The sequence below is a fragment of the Giraffa tippelskirchi genome, chromosome 5 (assembly GCF_054371585.1).
Source record: "Giraffa tippelskirchi isolate mGirTip1 chromosome 5, T2T-mGirTip1v1.2.pri, whole genome shotgun sequence".
NCBI lineage: Eukaryota > Metazoa > Chordata > Mammalia > Artiodactyla > Giraffidae > Giraffa > Giraffa tippelskirchi.
The window spans coordinates 58,256,289-58,276,224 of NC_137279.1; the positions used below are offsets into that span (position 1 = coordinate 58,256,289).

At 40.6% G+C, this 19,936-nt stretch overlaps 1 protein-coding gene and 1 long non-coding RNA gene across 9 annotated transcripts in view; one reads left to right on the forward strand and one right to left on the reverse strand.

Moving 5' to 3' along the window:
* ESRRG (estrogen related receptor gamma) overlaps positions 1-19,936 on the forward strand; it is a 682,819-nt gene that overhangs the window by 363,909 nt on the left and 298,974 nt on the right. The gene's annotated exons all lie outside the window — the stretch shown is intronic.
* The window catches only part of LOC145504377 (uncharacterized), a 51,970-nt gene that overhangs the window by 13,438 nt on the left and 18,596 nt on the right, over positions 1-19,936 (reverse strand). Inside the window, exon 3 of the long non-coding RNA XR_014052159.1 lies at positions 2,201-2,266. This is a non-coding gene — a long non-coding RNA (uncharacterized LOC145504377). The remainder of the gene's footprint in view (positions 1-2,200; positions 2,267-19,936) is intronic.

Sequence of the window (19,936 nt, forward strand, 5' to 3'; positions counted from 1 at the left end):
CTTCTCCAGGGGATCTTCTCAACCCAGGGATTGAACCCAGGTTTCCTGCATTGGCAGGTAGATTCTTTACCACTGAGCCACTTGGGAAGCCCTAGGAAAGGGGTTTAGTCAGTGGGGAAAGAAAATGTTGCCCTGTTAGTAAATGTCATGCATGTCTCCTAAGAGGCTTCCTAATGGGTGCAAGGAGATTAAACCAGTCAATCCTAAAGGAAATCAGTCCTGAATATTCATTGGAAGGACTGATGCTAACGCTGCAACTCCAATACTTTGGCCACCTGACACGAAAAACTGACTCACTGGAAAAGACCCTGATGCTGGGAAAGATTGAAGGCAGGAGATGAAGGGAATGACAGAGAATGAGATGGTTGGATGGCATCATCAACTTGATGGACATGAGTTTGAGCAAGCTCCAGGAGTTGGTGATGGACAGGGAAGCCTGGCATGCTGTAGTCCATGGGGTCACAAAGAGTCAGACACGACTGAGCAACTGAACTGTACTGAACTGAACGGGTGCATCTTCATTTCTCAGCATGGTAATGGGTTCTTGTACCCCACTCTTTAAGCTGTGTTTTCCCAATAGGAATACATTAGAATTTGGGAGTTGGTGGATCTGGAGGGATGGATATATCATGAATTATTTACAGTTCCCACTTACAGACAAAGCTGGGAAGGTGTTTGATCCCTGCTTCTCCCCAAGTTGTCAAGTTACCAACAGACACTTAACCTTTAGGAGTGGTTTCCCCAGGTCATCTTGAGAATTATTCTACTGTACCCTGAGACCCAAGAGCTCCAGGAGCTTATTTTTTCACACTTATGTCAGCCTTTAGTCTTTCCCATCCTGCTGTCATGTCTTAGCTGGCGAGGCCAAGTTTTAGTTTGTAATCATGAATGCTTATAAGGCAGGAGGCCAAGGCTTCCTAAGTTGCTCACTGAGCCTTATTGTAAATTTATATTGAGCTCTTAATGGTGGGAGCATTAAAAAAAATTGAAGCTTTTGAAAGGTGATCTCATTTCAGATATTTTTTCCCTCTTCTATATTCTCTGGGTTAAACCACATTATTTAAAAAAAAAAAAAATCTTCAGTTAAGCCAGAAGTCTGGAAGTGTAATTGTCATTGAATTTACTTTAGTGATAAAAACAGGAAGATGATCATTCATTCAGAAAATGGTTATTGGATCTGCTGTGTCCTAAGGCACGCTACTGAACCTGAAGAAGAATAAGATATGGGTCCTATCCTCAAGTCACTTAAAGATTAGAAGAAAAGCAAACAAAAACAAAAACCCTACAGTGCCTGTTAGCATGCATTAAAGCTGCAGAACAAATTACTAGAAAATGTAATGGCTTAAGACAGCAGCTGTCTATTATCTCACAAAGCTTCTGAGAGTCCAGAGTCTGGGAGCATTTAGGTATCTACTTCTGGCTCCAGGTCTCCCATGAGGTTTCAGTCAAGGTGGTGGCCAGGACTGAGGTCCTCTGAAGCCATGACCGGGCAGGAGGGTCTCCTTCCAAGTTCCCTCCTCTGGCTCCCAGCTGGAGGGCCTCAGATCCTCACCACGTGGGGCTCTCCAGATGGCTGCTCAGGGTGAGGCAGCTGGCTTTCCCCAAAGCTCACAATTAGAGAGAAAAAGAGGCCAAAAGAGAAGCCACAGTGTCTTTTATAATCCAGCCTCAGAAGTGACATGCCATAATTTCTGAGGTGTTCTGTTGGTCACACAGACTGCTCCTGGTACAGTATGGGAGGGGCCCACACAAAGATGGGGCTTCCCAGGTGGCTCAGGAGTAAAGAATCCTCCTGCCAATGCAGGAGGCACAGGAGACACAGGTTTGATCCCTGGGTCAGGAAGATCCCCCGGAGAAGGAAACGCAACCCACTCCAGTATTCTTGCCTGGAGAATCCCATGGACAGAGGAGCCTGGAGGGCTCCAGTCTGGTGAGTCATAAAGAGTCAGACACAACTGAGTGACTAAGCACTACACACAGATATGAACACAGAAGGGGGAATTTGGGGAGGGGGCATCTAGGACACTTACCGTCACAGTCTTCTGTCCAAACACTGACCTGCTCCAGAATTCCCTGGTGGCCTAGTGATCAAGAGTCCAGGCTTTCACTGCAATGGCCAGGGTTCAGTTCCTGGTCAGGGAACTGAGATTCCACAAGCCATGAGGCATGGCCAAACCAAAAAAAAAAAAAAAATACTGACCTGCTCAGTCTCCAAGATTAGCAGTGAAGAAGTGTGATTAAATATATCCAGATGTCAGCAACCACCCTGGGAAGAAAACAGTTGTATTTGGAGATGGGGTGCTAAACATGAAAGATAAAGATGGGCCAGCCAAAAGGGACAGCAGCTGAGAAAGTCTGGAAATTTTGTTAGACAGAAATTCTGAATTCTGTATGACTTGACTGATTTTGCAAAGGAAAGGATTTAAGGTCACTGATCATATTCCCATCAGCAGCAGACTTCGAGCAATTCTTTTTCACCAAGGGATCACTGTGCCTTATGAAATTTGAAATGGGAACCTCAGGAGAGGCTGTACTTGAATGAGTCCCTTCCGTGGTTCCTGTGATACAGCATCAGAATCAACCATAGCCGACCAGTTTTTCTTTATGAAGCACTCTATTTAACAAACCAGTGAAGGGTTTGTTGTACGATCATCTAAGAAAAAATTTCATGACCACATTTATAAAACTACTTCTGATTTGGGCTAAAGCATCAAATTCTGCTACTTAGTTCTCCTCTCAAAGACTGAATTATTTTACATAAAGACACCTATTAAATAGCATTTATTCAAGCTGAGGAAATACACCAAGAGTACTCTATGCGTTTTTCCTGTGGCCTCCACCCCAAGTTTACTTCACGGATATAATAGATCTGATTTGTGTCTTCCCCTTTCTTCTGAATATTTGTTTCTGAAGCAGTGGTTGAGGGTTTTAAATATCAAAAACAGCTTTTCTCTCCTGGTCTTCCCCTCCTTTAACCTGGCAAGAACCTAGGGAGTACATGGACAGGAGAAGTTAAAGAGAGAAGAAGAATAAATGACATTGGTTTTACTTTCTAGTACTGTACTTATGTTCAAAATGACTTCCAATCCTTGCTTAATTTAGAACTAGATCTAGGGAAATGGCCAGATAGAGGACATGATACGAAATGAGGTATTTAGCAAATTGTGCATGGGTGTCATGGAGATAATGAAGAATACTGACAACATGCTTCTGCTCCATGCGTATGTGCTTGGATAAGTCCTGTTGGTCTAAATATAACTCAAATATTCCATTTCAAATTTGAGATTTAGATTCATATGCTCCTGGTAAAATGCATAGTAGTTATAGGTAATGCCAGGTAACCTGACCTTCACTCTTTGATCTTTAAATACATTTTTTCTGTATTTCTTATACTAGGAACAAAAAGAAATCTAGTTGACAGCAGTGCAACTAAATTGTGATATTTTGTGGGAGAAAAAAAAGTAAAGGCTGGGTGTCCTAGTCATGGGTTTTAGCAAGGCGTGTAATACGATACCGAGGCCTAAATTTTCTCCTCTGTAAAGTTATGAAGATCTAGTTGATTTATCTGGGTTTTTCTAGGTCTAAAGTTTTCTAAAAATAATTTTTTACAGGCTGACTTTCTTCTGAAGATTTGTAATTTTTACACACTTTACAAACATAAAAGTGCTATGCTTGTAAGTAAAACTTACCGGTGACAAAAAGTTCCTTTAAAAGTCCCTTTCTAGATTGTTTCTGTAAATATATCTCAGAATGTTTTTGTGACGGTGGTGAGGGACAGGCAAGCCTGGCATGCTGCAGTCCATGAGGCATCAGAGTCCGACACGATTTGGTGACTGAACAACAACAAAAATAGCTCCAGTGTATTGATCATGAAGGGTGTATGTCTGAGAAATTAAAGTGATGGTTTTGCAAATAATCTATTTAGAGATCAGATATTTTTTTCAGATGTTAATTCATTGTTCTCCATGGTTCTAAGTGAACCACTTTTACTGCTTACTCTTTAAAAATGCTTTTTAGGACTTCCTTAGCAGTCCAGTGGTTAAGACTTCACCTTCCAGTGCAAGGGGTGTGGGTTTGATCCCTGGTTTGGCAGCTAAGGTCCTACATGCTCCATGGACAAAAGACAAAAAAAATAACATAAAACAGAAGCAATATTGTAACAAATTCAATAAAGACTCTTAAAAAAAATAAAAATGTTTCAGCTGCAAGTAACAGAAATGCCAATTAGTGTTGGATGAAATATAAGCATTTAGTTATCCCATATCACAGGAAGGTTAGAGATAAGTGCTTCCAGGTTTATTCGGTTGCTCCACAGAGTTAAGATTCCAGATTGGCATCTTTGATACTCTTGTTCTTTCCATTCAGATCACAAGTTAATTCTCCCAGATCCCAGAGATCACTGCATCTCTACAGAACAGTGTCTCAAGCCAGTGATTGTCCTCAACCAAGCATAGGTAAAGAGGATGAGATTACCCCCACTACTAGGATTAATCGAATTCACTATTCTAGTGTTCAAGGCTCTCTTACCCTCCTACAGTCCAGCTCTCAAACTTATCTTCTAGCCTTATTTTCTATTACCCTTCCATTAGATTCCTTAACTATAGTCAAACTCCCTGCTACCTTACTCTGAAAAATGCAGTGTTTATTTCAAATTTTGTCCTCTGCTTTTTCTCCATCCTTGTCCATCCTCCTTGCAGGTTAAAATTCTATCCAATGTTACTAAGATTTAGCTCAACTTCTTCTCTCTTTTGGAAGTTTTTTTTTTTTTTTTTTTTTTTTTTTAATTTGTTTGTTTCTCTATAAAGTACATGAGGGAAGAATCTACATATTTTTTTTCAATTTATTTATTTTTCATTGAAGGGTAATTGCTTTACAATATTGTGTTGGCTTCTGCCATACATTAACATGAATCAACCATAGGTATATACATATCCTTTTCCTCTTGAATCTCCCTCCCTCCCCTACCCCTCAGCTTCTATTGTTTAATCTCCTGTGATCACTCCAGCTAGAAGGAATTGCTTTTTCCTTCAAATTCCTATGTTAGCTTCTATTTTATATTTGTATAACAGCATTTTACAAATTATTTATGTCCATATTCCTTTAGGTTAAAAAAGGGCAAGTGGTGGTGGTCCAGTGGTTAAGAAACTGCCTTCCAATGCAGGGGACATGGGTTCGATCCCTGGTTGGGGAAGTAAGATCCCACATGCCACTGAGCAACTAAACCCACTCACTGCAACTAGAGAAAGCCCTTGTGTGGCAACAAAAACCCAGCGCAGCCAAAGTAAAAACATTAAATCAATAAGGGCAAATATGAATTGTGCCCGTTTTACAGATGGAAAAGAGGCTCAAAAGTGTTTAAGTGACTTTTCCAAGGCATCAAACTGTCCAGTGTTAGATTCAGGACCTGAATGAGCCATGGGTGATAAACTTCTGTAACAAACACTCCAAAAGAGTGTGGAGTAAAGAATATAAATGTTGGTTTCTAGACATACAGACTTAGAGAATGAACTTATGGTTACTAGGGGGAAGAGTAGAGGGAGGGTTAGTTAGGGAGTTTGGGGTTGACATGTACACACTGCTATTTTTTAAAATGGATAACCAACAAGGACCTACTCTGTATGGCACAAGGAACGCTGCTCAATATTCTGTAACAACCTAACGGGAGAAAGAATTTGAAAAAGAATATATGACTGAATTACTTTGTTGTACACCTGAAACTAACACAACATTGTTAATTAACTATGCTGCAGTATAAAATAAAAAGTTAAAAAAAGAGGGCAATAGTACCCAATGTACTCCTCAGGACTGTTAAAAACCTGCCTTCTGAATTGTCATGCCTTGAATCTGTCTCCATAAGCAATGCAAATCATTATATCTAGAAGCAGAATAATAAATACTATGTAGTCTTACAAAACTCTGGGACATAGTGAAGGACAGGGAGGCCTGGCATGCTTTCAGCATGGGTCAAAGCTTTCATAGGGTCAAAGTGAAACACGACTTAGGGACTGAACAGCAGTCTTATAAAAATGTTTAATATAGAAATAAATTTTCTTAAATTAAAAAAAACAAAAGTTTGTTTCTTCTGTGAAAGAGTAAAGCCAATGCTGGAGGTGGGTAGGTGGCCCTGCCCCACAGGTCTTTAGCAAGCCCGGTTGCCAGTAGTTTTGCCATCCCCAATACACAACCTCTAAGGTGGCCCTGACCTTGGTCATATCAGCCAAGGAAAGGCGACAAGGTCAAAGTCCAGGTCAGATCTTTTTCTCCCAAGTACACGAGGTGGAAACTGCACTGATGCTCATCACTCATTGGCTGAAGAATGGTCATGTGGCTTATTAGCTGCTGGCCTGGGGAATGCAGCCTCCTCTTGGGTCTTGTCCATCCCAGAGCAGGCATACAGATCTGAGGCCCCCAAGTCTGGTGCTAGCTGATAATTACTCAGTGTTGCCCTTTATTTCCCTTGTGATAAAGCCGAAAAGGAGGATGTCATTCTGACAGGGCTTGGATCTCTATGTTAATTGCAGATATTATGGTAAAGAATCTGCCTGCACTATGGGAGACCCAGGTTCGATCCCTGGGTCAGGAAGATCCCCTGGAGAAGGAAATGGCAACATACTCCAGTTATTCTTGCCTGGAGAATTCCATGGACAGAGGAGCCTGGTGGGCTACAGTCCATGGGGTCGCAGAGTCAGACATGACTGAGTGGTACACAACAAACAAGCAAGATAGAGGAGGGATTCCCCTTAGTACTCCTGGGCTACAGGCTTCCCTCTTTAAAATCTTTCACTGCAGCAGCACAGCAATTTTCTTTCAGAGAGACAGAGAGATAGCGCATCAGGCGCTGTCCTCTTCCCAGTGGCTGACCTTTAGGGACTAGCAGATCAGACTTGTTCTGTTCTGCTCCACTGATTGCTTGGTTCCTAAACTCCCCCCTACCCAACTATGATCAAGGCATGCTCTGTGCTCTGCCTGCTTCAAGCATGCAGCAAAACATGCAAAATGTTATGATTTGTTGCCATGCTGACAGCATCAACTTAACTACGGCTGACAAACAGTTTTTAAATAGAACATGTCAGTTCATGACAGTATTTTCCATCTCTGTGGTGTTTTTTTTTTTTCCTTTTTCCATGCTTCACACCTAACATTTCAAGAATGTTGCCACAAAGGTTCAGTTTACACTTCTAGTTCCTTGCCTTAATGACCTGCTAAAGATGATATTTTGGAAATGAGCAAAACAGTAAACAGTGATTTGGAAAAAGGAGACCGTGCTCTTGCTAGACAAGGCTGTGCTCATCACTATTTTGAGTTGTCTGGTTTGCCCTGCCTGGCATGGTTCTTTGCTGTCTCTTCTTGCTCCATTCAGCTCTATCTGATGTTGCCCCTAAAACTAGCTTTTCCTTCCAACTCTGAGCAAGATTCTGGTGAAGTTCAGAGAGCCTGCTTTGTAAGATACAGACCTGCACAAACTGTGCCGCAATATATTGTTGTTGTTGTTGTTCATTGGCTAAGTGGTGTCCGACTCTTTGCATCCCCATGGACTGCAGCAGGCCAGGCACCTAACATCGTGATGTCTAAAATATTGGCCATCTTACATGTGTATGTATGGCTGAGTGCCTTTGCTGTTCGCCTGAACTGATCACAGCATTGTTGATCGGCTGTGGTGTATGCTAAGTCACTCAGTCCTGTCCAACTCTTCGTACCCCCCTCTACTGTAGCCTGCCAGGCTCCTCTCTCCTAGGGATTCTCCAGGCAGGAATATTAGAATGGGTTGCCATTTCCTCCTCCAGGGGATCTTCCCGACCCAGGGATCAAACCCCCACCTCTTGAGTCTCCTGCATTGGCAGGCAGACTCTTTACCACTAGCGCCACTTGGGAAGTCAAAAAGGTGTTAGTTTCTCAGTCGTGTCTGATATCCCAATACAAAATAAATGTTTTTTAAAAATAATTAAGAAAATAAAATATTGATCATCATAGGGCACTTCCCTGGCGGTCCAGTGGTTGGGACTTAGCCATCCAGTGCAGAGGGTGCCAGTTCAATCCCTGGTTGGGGAGCTAAGATCGCCAAAAAACCAAAACATAAAAAATGGAAGCAACATTGTAACAAATTCAATAGAGACTTTCAAAAATACTGGCCATCATGAAGACTCATCTTGCCAGCTCTTGCTATTTTCCTGAGGGTACAAGCTGCTTCCCAATCTTATATTTTATCTTCCCAACACTTACTTGTTCAGATGCACTCCTTCTCTTCCTCCTGCTGCTTACCAAACAGGGAGACTGACATTGCCCATTAAAACTGTTAATGGCAAAATCACATTAAGTGCCTTAATTGTGTTTCCATGATGTCTTGGGTCTGTGTGTCCTCATGATGAAAACATAGAGTGACAATGGCCGTCTCAAAGGTCTATTCCTGTGATGGTTCCATTTTGCTAGCTATTGTGTCACCCCAGATTTTGAAATTCTAAAGAAATTTGATTTTAAAAAACTGTCTTGTTAAGACTCTACTTTTCATTCTGGGCACTGAGGGTATTCCTTGCTGTTTTTCATAGTTTAGGCTTTGGCTGTAAATGTTTGGACATCAGCTCAGGACATCGTCTCCAAGGGAACATTTTGCAAGTGTTATCTCCTTGTTCACAGGAATCCAAGGTGGACCTAGCGGAGAATTGTTTAGTGATAGAAACTGAAATAGCAATAAAAAGAGGGATGGCCAAATTATGTAAAATCAGAGTGCATGAATAATTCAGGACTCGCTTGAGTGCGATTTTTATTTTTATAGTTAAATAATACTTGCATTTCCATGAACTAATAACACAGAGACTAACCAACTGGTAAGCTTTTTGGTGGGGGTTTAGGGCTACAGGGAGGAGGAAGGAAGAAAGGAAACTAGGGCCAAATAGTCATCTTTGAGAGATGGAGTGTATTCAGAAAGACATTGGTGTGATCATCTGTTTGATAATTCCTTAACTACATTGAAGCTAGGGAAATCAAATCACAGAAAAATTCATTATATCTTTTAATTTTTTTTTATTTTATATTGGAGGATAGTTGATTAACAACATTATGTTAGTTTCAGGTATATAGCAAATTGATTCAGTTATACATACGCATGTATCTATGACTTTTCTAGTATACCTTTGTTTTTAGATCATCTGGAATAATTGTAGTGTTTTAGGAACTCTCTTCTCTATTGGACCTCAGAATTTGAATCTAGTGTTTTATATATATATTTTCCAAAAATTCTAGGATAAGTGTGTGTGTTTCTCTGTTCACAGAAATAAAGTATGTAAGGGTTTCTTTTATTATGACTCATGAGATGTAACTTAGATTTAGAGCTACTGTGGAATAGAATGAAAGCCTCTGCAAGGAACTTATTTTTAACCTCTAGCAAAAGCTATTCTTAGCCAAAAGGGGAAAATCCTTGACTACAATTAGCTAGAACATCACGGATGTTTTAACAAGTTAGGAGAGGCATGGCAAATGGACAAAAATGGTAAATTATTGAGAAAACACTCAACATTGGAAAGAGAAAAAAAATAAGATGTAAATTATGGAAAAGAAGCTCTCTGAAGAATATGATGGGGTGACAGGAACTTGTAGCTAGTGTCATGAATGGACAAACACTGCTTTTAAGGACCTCGCTTAAACTAATGAAATTGTAATTAGCTCAGGAAGAACTGTATTAATGAAGAGATCAAGAAATGAAAGCAAAAGGCAGGGTGCAAAACAAGCCAACGGTAATCATTCCCAGATGATGGTGGCATCACCCAGTATTGGAAAAGAAGGCAAGATAAGATTTTGAATTTTAAAATCAAATATATTATTTATTTCTTGTAATTCTTTGAGAGACTGCAAAAGATTTTACAAGTCAACAGTGGGAAATGGAATATAGACTAGAAATATGTGAAGAGTCAGGGCAAAGCTCAGGCAGGAGTCCCATGGGAACATGGTCTTGAGATGGCCCCTTCGAATGAAGTTTTGTCACCCTAGATATCATGACAATATTGTCCAGACTGGAAAGGGACACAGGAGGATTTGAATCCCATTAGGAATTTGTGACAAACTGAAGAGGGAGTAGATTAGTTGAGGTTGGGAAACTATGAATCCATAAGCCACTAGTCTTGTAGCATGAGGATATATATTTATAAGTACAACAGAAACTAAAGCTAAAATCAGGAAATGAGATTTCCTAGGAGGTAAAATAATCTAAATTATTTTAATTACAAATGAATGATGAAAAAAATTGGACCTTTAAAAAAATAACTTCTGACGGAGCTAGGCAGATGTTACAAGGCAGTTGTGCTCTTGTTAAGTACATTCATTTTAGAAATCATTCAGCTAATCAAATTGCATAGCTTTTACAAATATCCCCATATGGATGTGTATGTGTGTGTGTGTGTGTGTGTGTGTGTGTATCCTATGTGATGAAATTTCAGGATTAAGATGAGTTTTAATCTTTTGTTTTGCTTATGTGATTTAGCATGGAGAATATTTTTAAACTTCTCCTTTTACCTTTAGCAATTTGTGTATTAATAGGTAAAATTTGACCCTTATTTGGTTCTTAAAATTCCAGTCTTGGCTTTTAGTTACGGTCTCATGATCTGAGTGCATACTCTCTCCAAGAAAGAAATTGCACCAATGGTTGTTCCTGTTAACTAGCAACTTTTGGAGAAGGCAATGGCACCCCACTCCAGTACTCTTGCCTGGAAAATCCCATGGATGGAGCAGCCTGGTAGGCTACAGTCCATGGGGTCACTAAGAGTCAGACACGACTGAGCGACTTCACTTTCACTTTTCCCTTTCATGCACTGGAGAAGGAAATGGCACCCCACTCCAGTATTCTTGCCTGGAGAATCCCAGGGATGGCGGAGCCTGGCGGGCTGCCATCTATGGGGTCGCAGAGTCGGACACGACTGAAGCGACTTAGCAGCAGCAGCAACTTTTAGTCTTCCCTTGTTTTGTATTAATGTCAATATAGATAAGTATCACTCAAAAAACAGACAAAACACACACACACACGTGAGGATATTTGTAAAAGCTAAGGTACTTTGTAAGCATAGCTGCAAAAGTACTAATAATATTGATCTCACACATGTGCACACACACACACACACACACACACACACACACACACGGTAGTTAATTAGCCCTATTTCCTTGGATACAATCATTGCAAAGACCCTCTCCTAGAGGATGTATTGTTCTAAGGGAATAGAGATTGGATCCATTCATAATATAATTGAGACATATGATCAGGCAAACCCAGGTAATAAATTCTAAATTCTCAACCAGAAGCTATATTAGAATCACCTGAAAAGCATTTTTGAACTACATGGCCCATCCCCCAACTCCCTCAAACCCCAGAAGCTCCCTGGGAGACTCTAAGATGCCCTCTTTTCTTAAAAGAAATGTAAGATTGAAGTTATTTCATTCCTTCTTTATCCCACTTTCTCATATCTCTACATGAGATCATTTATAATGAACAGGGGATATCCGAGTAGATGTTTTTTAAAGAGAACAAGAAACAAAGAAGGAGAAAATATTTTCCCCAAATTTCTTATTGGTCCAAAAGATGGAATACCTGTTAAACCTGACAAGGGATATTTTTTATTTCGCACCATACATTTCCTGTCACCTTCTCTGGCATGTTGGTTTTATTTATTTGTGAGGTAGAGAATGATTCCTGTAAAGCTTTTTTTTTTTTTTTCGCCTAGGATCCCATACTTTGATAAAAGGAATCAAATGGAGATCTCAGACTCACACTGGGCTTTCATTAATGAGGGTCATTACCCCTGTTCTGAACTATTGACAAAACGTTATAGCATTCTTGAGAGCAGAATTTGTATTCTTTTAAATAAAGAAGTAGTTAATTAGAATCTCTTTCTAATGAAAATTACCTAATTCTGCTGCTAAGTGCGGAACTTTAAAAAAAAAAAAAAAAGACAGTTTGCAAAAATGCATATTGATTCACATAAATCAATAAGTTAGAACATGATCGAGGCTTGAATTTCTCAGAGTTCCTATAATGTCCTCTGCCTTCCCGGTGCAATAGCAGAAAATGTTTGCCTGCATTTTGATCTCCAACATGGAAATTAGATATTAATATATACAGGGAAAGACAGAGACGGAGAGAAAATACTTAACACCCCAAGAAGGAAGGAATCGTGCTATTACTCACAAGTGGCAACGCCATGAGTGACTTACTCAGTCATCCTGTAACAAGTGCAAATCTGTCTCTCTGATCAAAAAGAAAAGGGATTTAAAAGGCATCTACCAGCCCTATTATATTTAAGTGCTCTTGTGTTTGGCTTGAAAACCCAGGCCTTTGTAATCCAGACTGTAACTATTTACTCACAGGAGACTTGCTCTGAACAGAAAGAAATGTGAAGTCAGTTTCTTTTTTTAAGCCTGAAGACCTGGCATGTCATAATTATTTTGGAGATGGAGGCCAAGCTGTTCAAAGCTTATTGGGGTTTATTTTCTAAAAATTTCCTCTTTGTCAGCCGAGGTGACAGCTAGGCCAGGTGACCCCAAATGAGACTTATCGACCTCCAGACTTTTCAATCAGAGGCTTGTCACCTTGAAATGGCCAGCATTTGCACACGGCATGTCTGTATACCCCTGTGCAGGACATAAATATGAATCTGGTCAGTCTGGCTCTTACTTTGCACGTTAATGAGTCCCAGGAATTGTCTGGAATTGAGCTACAAAGGTGGTCTTGCACTCCCCTGTGATTCCTGTCTTACCTGGTTATCATACCTGGTTTTCTGAGACAGCCATGCAGAGGCAGAAGTGAAAAGAGGGATATTTGCACCTGCAAAGGTGGTCTCTCCTGCATTAGGGCACTGGGCGTGGTATGTATTTTGGCTGATTCATTATGCTTGCATTGATTAGTCCACTAAAATATAAGCTCTTTGGAACTGTGACAATGTTTCATTTAACATTTGGGATGCAGATGATATTAAATAAGCATTAACTCATTTGTTGATGGACTTCTGCATATGTTCCTGTGGTTAAACCCCTCGTTGGACATAAGAGAAATAACAAACATTTGAAAGCTATATAAAGAAGCTTGCAAATATATTTATTGTCTGCTGTTTTCATTACGGCTCTTTAAAAAAAAGTAGCAACAGCTAAATAAATCTACCTTGATTTGTCTGTGGTCTTACTCTCCAGCAGAGATTGAAGCAAGAGTTGCTTTTTTTCCTGCTGTTCAGGGATGTATTTCTAGTGTTGAGCACAGTGTCTGTCACACAATAGGTGCTCAATAAATATTTGCTTAATGAAAGAATGCATATGTTAGGCAAGTAGTGGAGAAGTTAAAATAGTAATAATGTATTGTCCTTTTCTATAGATGTATTACCTACAAACCAGGTATATTTCTTTTTGCTCTCTTTTTTCAGTTCTTTTTTTTAATTCGGAATATATTTGATTTACAATGTCATGTTAGTTTCAGGTATACAGCAAAGTGATTCAGTATATTATTTTTACGATTCTTTTCCTTTATAGGGTATTAGAAAATATTGAGTATAGTTCCCTGTGCTATACAGTAGGTCTTTGTCAGTTATCTATTTTCTATGTAGTAGTGTGTATCTGTTAATCCCAAGCTCCTAATTTATATTCCCCTTTCCACTTTGGTAACCATAAGTTTGTTTTCTATGTTCCTGAGTCTTCTGTTTTGTAAATAAGTTTATTTGTATCTTTTTTTTTAATTCTGCATAGAAGCAATGTCATATGATATCTGTCTTTCTCTGTCTGACTTATTTCATTTAGCATGATAACCTCTAGGTCCACCATGTTGCTGCAAATGGCATTATTTTGTTCTTTTTATAGCTAAGAATATTTCATTGTATATATACCACATCTTCTTTAGCCATTCATCTGTTGATGGACACTTAGATTGTTTCCATGTCTTGGTTATTGAAAATAGTGCCTACTATGAACACTGGGTTGCATATATCTTTTTGAATTAGAGTTTTCTCCAGATGTATGCCCAGGAGTGGGATTATAGTATCACATGGTAACTCTTGATAAGACAATAATATTGCTTATTATTTAGAGTTTAGTTAAACTAATAAGTATAGCTAGCACTTTGAGACCACCTCACAAAATTATTTATTTTGACAGTTACTAGTTGAATTTAGTACTGAAGTAGAAAGATATGGCATCACTGAATCGATGGGCATGACTTTGAGCAAGCTCTGGAAGTAGGTAATGGACAGGGAAGCCTGGCATGCTGCAGTCCATGGGGTCGCAAAGAGTTGGACATGACTGAGTGACTGAACTGAACTGAGAAGGATATGGGACCTACATATGTTGTTGATAAATCTATGAGTCACAGTACTCGTGGAACTTAGTTCTCTGTCATGAACATAAAGCTTTGTTTTGCTGGACACAGTCTAACCTCTTGTTCTGGAGCCACAATCCAGAAATGACATAAGGTTCATGAAGAAGAACAAGTCTGAGAACTGAGTCCCAGTCGTTGCCTTGTCACTAACCAGCTATGAGACCTTGCACATCCCTTCTCCTATCTGAACCTCTGTTTCCCCCTCTGTAAACCACACTCCCACCACATGACTTGTTATATTATAGAGAAAATATAGACATGAGGAGAGCAATCTGAGTGAAGGCCCTCCAGATCTTTCTCTGCTCTAGTTTTGTCTGTGGCAAACTGAAGATAATGTTGACACAAACCCATAACTTTTCTGTGACAGTTAAAGAGAGAATTTATGCACAGAGCCTCATTCAATAAGCACTGAGCAAATCCCAGCAATTATTAGTTTTTATTCTATATCTAAATGTATACAGTTTCATGAGAAATTGTACCAGCTTATCAATGGTTTGTGGTTTTAGTCGATAAGTCGTGTCCAACTCTTGTGACCCCATGGACTGTAGCCCACCAGGCTTCTCTGTCCATGGGATCTCCCAGGCAGAAATACTGGAATGGGTTTCTATTTCCTTCTCCAAACCAATGAATAACTCAACATAAAAAATGTCTGGGCATTCCCGGGTCCATCATGATAACTTCTGTCAGGGAGAGAGAATTGTGTGGTTCACCATTTCAAGTCTTACACATGGAGCATTTTGCAAATGTCAGGGCTTTGACAGTACTCCTTTAAAGGTAGCTTTGTTGTTTTTAAATTACATTTGTTAAGCTTGAAATCCATAATGTGAATGATTGGCCCTGGTGGTATTTATATAAAAATAAAAACTGTCAAGTTATGTTAAAGTTTAATCACTGGCTGTAGCACATGAGCCACAATTTCTTTGCACTCTTGATGCTTTTTCTTTTTTCTTTTTTTGCTATAGATCTGAGCTATGGAAACATCCTCCATGTTTTAAAAAATATTTAAAAACTCACGTCCTTAGAAAATGCCTCAACAAAAAGTGCCTCGTGGTGTAGAAGGAGATGAAGCAGAAGAAACTAACATTGTTCTATACACAGTGCATATAATATAGTGGGTGCTTATGACTTTGTATATGGCATCATTTGATCCTTAACATCAATCAATGTGCATATTGCACCCTTTGTACAGGTGAAACACTGAGTCTCAGGAGGGATAACACAGTAGTCCAAGGTCATTCTGCAAATATTGAATTCTAACCTCTTATTATGGACTTCCTTGGTGGTTCAGTGGTAAAGAAAACACCTTCCAATACAGGAGATACGGGTTCAACCCCTGGTCTGGGAAGGTCCCCTGGAGAAGGAAATGGCAGCTGACTCTAGTATTCTTTCTTAGAGAATCCCATGGACAGAGGAGCCTGGCAGGCTATAGTCCATGGGGTTGCAAAGAGTCGGACACAACTTAGTGACTGAACAACAACACCCTCTTATTACAGTGTTCTTCTAAACATCTGACTAGACGAACCTTACCTCCCCTTTTCTGATCTCAAAGATAACGTTTGTGACCAGATTGTTAGAAAGATGTGTTAAGATAATTTTAAATCCATTATGTTTCAAAAAGTAAGAGTATAACCAATAGTGCTTTTTAAAGCTAGTGGAAGGGTTCTTTTTTTATTTTTTGGCCTCTCCTCAAAACATGTGGGATATTAGTTCCAGACCAGGGATTGAACCGGGGCGCCCTGCAATGGAAGCCCAGAGCCCTAACCACTGGACCACCAAGGAAGCCCTATAGTGAAAGTCTTTTGAAGGTGAATTGAATAAATGTTTTGCCCTATAAGTTTATACATGTATAAATTTTAAGCCTCCTCATAATAACAGAGTTACAAATAACATTTGAATAACTACTGAAAAAGGTATTTCTTCACAGTTAAAGTTTGTATTCTGGCGTTGTTTTGTCATGTCAGAGTTGAGTGGGGTGACCTTGAGGAGAGGCCCCGGGATCACAGATTAATATCACTGCTTCACTCTGTCCTTCTGGGGACCTATTGCCATGGGTAGATTTCTATTAAAAAGTTTGGGTCTACTCTTTTTTAATTAGATTTTTTAGTTTTGTTTTTCTTTTTTGGGGGTGGGGGGTTTTTCTTTTTCCAGTGTGTTTATCAGCATAATGAGCCTCTGTTCGTGGTATTTCCTCCTCTTAGTACAATGAAGTTGGCTTTTTCTTGCTTACGGGTTTAATCCCATCTAGATGCCCCTCATTTATTACAATAGGTGTGCCGAACGTCTCAGCCAAAGGCAAGCTCCTCTTGTGTCTGCAGCCTGTTGGGGCCTGGTGAGCTCCGCCTCGTCAGGAACTGCTTCCGGGTGACTGGGAGCGCAGCCTCTGACCTCTGGGGTGCACTGGAAAGGGAACTAGAGACCGGTGTTTCACTGCAGGCGACCTTGGACTCGCAGACTGGAGAGCCAGGGTGCAACTCACATCTCTGGAGGGGGTGCTGTGGTGTAGGGTCCAGGTCCCCGTTCTAGGACCAGGAAATTCACGCCCACAGGTGCCAGAAGTGCGGCTTCACAGTACAGTCCTGTCCCGGAAGTAGTTTCTGCCAAAGCACGCCGTCTCACTGAGGGCTCCGTGACTCATCCATGCAGAAATCCAAAGGCCCCGCTCCCTCACCTCGAATAGAGACAACTCCGAAGGGCCATTTGAGTCCCGAGCTCCTGGTGGGATCTCGGTGTCCCACTTGTTTTCCTCTCTCTTCCCACTTTGCTTCCCACCTCCCCAGCTCCTAAGAGCACCTCCTACCAGCCCTCTGGTGCAGACCCCAGGATCTGTTTCTCAAGGAGCCAACCACTGACCACCTTCAGCAAGTTCCTCTGTTGGGTCAGTTTTATCATTTCCACAGGTCTGTGGCCCGAATATCTTGAATGGCTCTTGAATTCTTACTGGTTAATATGAGTCCCAGCGTGTTGCTTTTCTGAGAAGTAGTTTGCAGTGACAGGTACCAGGTAGCTAAAGGTGGTTATTGTTTGAATTTAAAGCAGCAGGCAACTCTGTTGAAAGCAGCCCTGGTTGGGTTCCTAAGTCAGCATGGAAGGGATCATGGAATAAAAGTCCCATGTATCAGAGGAAGGGGAAGGGATAAATTAGGGGTTTGGGATTAGGGGACACACACTACGATGTATAAAGTAGGTAACAGTAAGGGCCTACTATATAGCACTATATTCAACATTTTTTAATAACCTATAAGAGAAAAGGGGGCTTCTCAGGTGGTGTAGTGATTAAGAATCCACCTGCCAATGCAGGAGATGCAGGTTCAATCCCTGGATCCATAAGATTCCCTGGAGTGGGAAATGGCAACCCACTCCAGTATTCTTGCTTGAAAAATTACATGGACAGAGGAGCCTGGTAGGCTACAGTCCATGTGGTTGCAAAGAGTCAGACACTGACTGAGCAACTGAGCAAGCATGAAGCATAAGGGAAAGGAATCTGAAAATATGTGTGTGTGTGTGTGTGTGTGTGTGTGTGTGTGTGTGTGTGTGTACAACTGAACCACTTTTCTGTACACTTGAAACACAACTTTGCAAAACTATACTTTAATGTGAATAATATTGAAAGTCCATGTATCATTCCACAGTTAGAGATCTCAGGGAAACATTTCTGTCTGAGTTTCACAAGAGCAAACGTGTGTGTGTATGTGTATCTGAAACAGAGAGCAAGAGAAGGAGAGAAGGGGAAGAATATAAATTATTTGCAATAGGTCTATTACACTGAGTTAGATGTTGAGACTTTAGAAATGAACATGACAAGATCCTTATTTTTAAGATTAAGAAGCTGTCTCCATCATTATTCAATAGTAACACAAGTGTTCACTTGTGGGGTCAGAATTCGGACTTCAACTTGACTCCAATACTGTTGGCCTTTACAGAAGACCTTGCTGATTCCTCTCAATTGTGTTTCTCTGTGTGCTGTGCTTAGTTGCTCAGGCATGTCCAACCATTTGTGACCTCGTGGGCTGTGGCCCCCAGGCTCCTCTGTCCGTGGGGATTCTCCAGGCAGGAATCCTGGAGTGGGTTGCCATGCCCTCCTCCAGGGGATCTTCCCAACCCAGGGATTGAATCCGCATTGCAGGCAGATTCTTTACCATCTGAGCCACCAGGGAAGCCCATGTTTCTCTGTAACGTATTATGAAGAAAAGCTTCTATGACAAAATGCATCAAATGAAAACTAAAATTGCACTCAGGATGCTTGATTTGAGGTCATAAAAATGTGCAAAAATTCCATGTTGCCCCTTGTTGAAGAGGTCTTCACGTGGGGCTAAGTGATAGCTGGACTTCTTGGAAGCCACTGGGTGACGGGATGAGCTGCCAGGTAGAATTTTAACTTCCGCTTGGAATGCCGTCTCTCACAGACTTAAATCCTGGATCCTTGCTGCCAGGCAAGTATATCTGTGGTGCTTTATATTCTATTACCCCATAATATACAATGTGTTTTATTTATGTTAGTCATCTTTTATACAGAACTGTCACAAAACACGTCACTGTTGATTACAGCCCATGTGGGCAAGCCACATTGGTGAATTACACCCCTTCCCATCCATCATGCCAGTGGTACCTGGCTGGGAAGAGAGGAGGATAAATCCAAAACAATGATGGATGCACTTCAAGAGGTTAAAAGATGACTGAGTAGGGAGACAAACCTACATTAAAAATACCTACAGGTACCGTCTTTCATCTTCTAACTTTTTATCTCCATCTCTTTAGAACATGTTCTGTCCAGCTGGTATGAACCTGACATGTGGACATGACCCTACTCATCTCTAGTAATTCTCCTTGTCTTGAAGTCTTCTTTGTCTGAGTCAATAGAACCACCCTAGCTTTCTTAGGATTAGTGTTTCATGGATATCTTTTTCTATATTTTTACTTCCAATCTGTCTGTATATTTGTATTTAAAGTGAATCTCTTGGCACTTCCTTGGCAGTCCAGTGTTTAGGACTTGGTGCTTTCACTGTGTGGGCCCAAGTTCAGTCCCTGGTCAGGGAACTAAGATCCCACAAGCTGCATGGTATGGCCAAAAAAAGTAAACTGAAATCTCTTATAAACAGTATTTAATCAGATTTTACTTAAAAAAAAAGCCAGTATAATAATTTGCCCCCCTTTCCCATAACATCTTTTTGGAAGTCATGGACTGTTCCTGTATCTCCTAAACCCTGTAGAATCTCTCACTGTTAATATATTTTAAAGTGGCCCTATATTATATATATCTGAAAGTGTTGTGAAAATGTTAGTCCCTCAGCTGTGTCCGACTCTTTGCGACCCATGGACTCTAGCCCATCAGGCTTCTCTGTCCATGGAATTCTCCAGGCAGGAATACTGTAGTGGGCAGCCATTCCCTTCTCCAGGGAATCACACCAACCCAAGGATTGAACCTGTGTCTCCTACATTGCAGGCAGATTCTTTACCCTCTGAGCCACCAGGGAAGCCCAAGTATAAATAATATAAATGTATCTAAATACTGTCTTATTTCCCAGGTGGCACTAGTGGTAAAGAACCCACCTGCCTGTACAGGTGATGTAAGAGATGTAGGTTGGATCGCTGGGTTGGGAA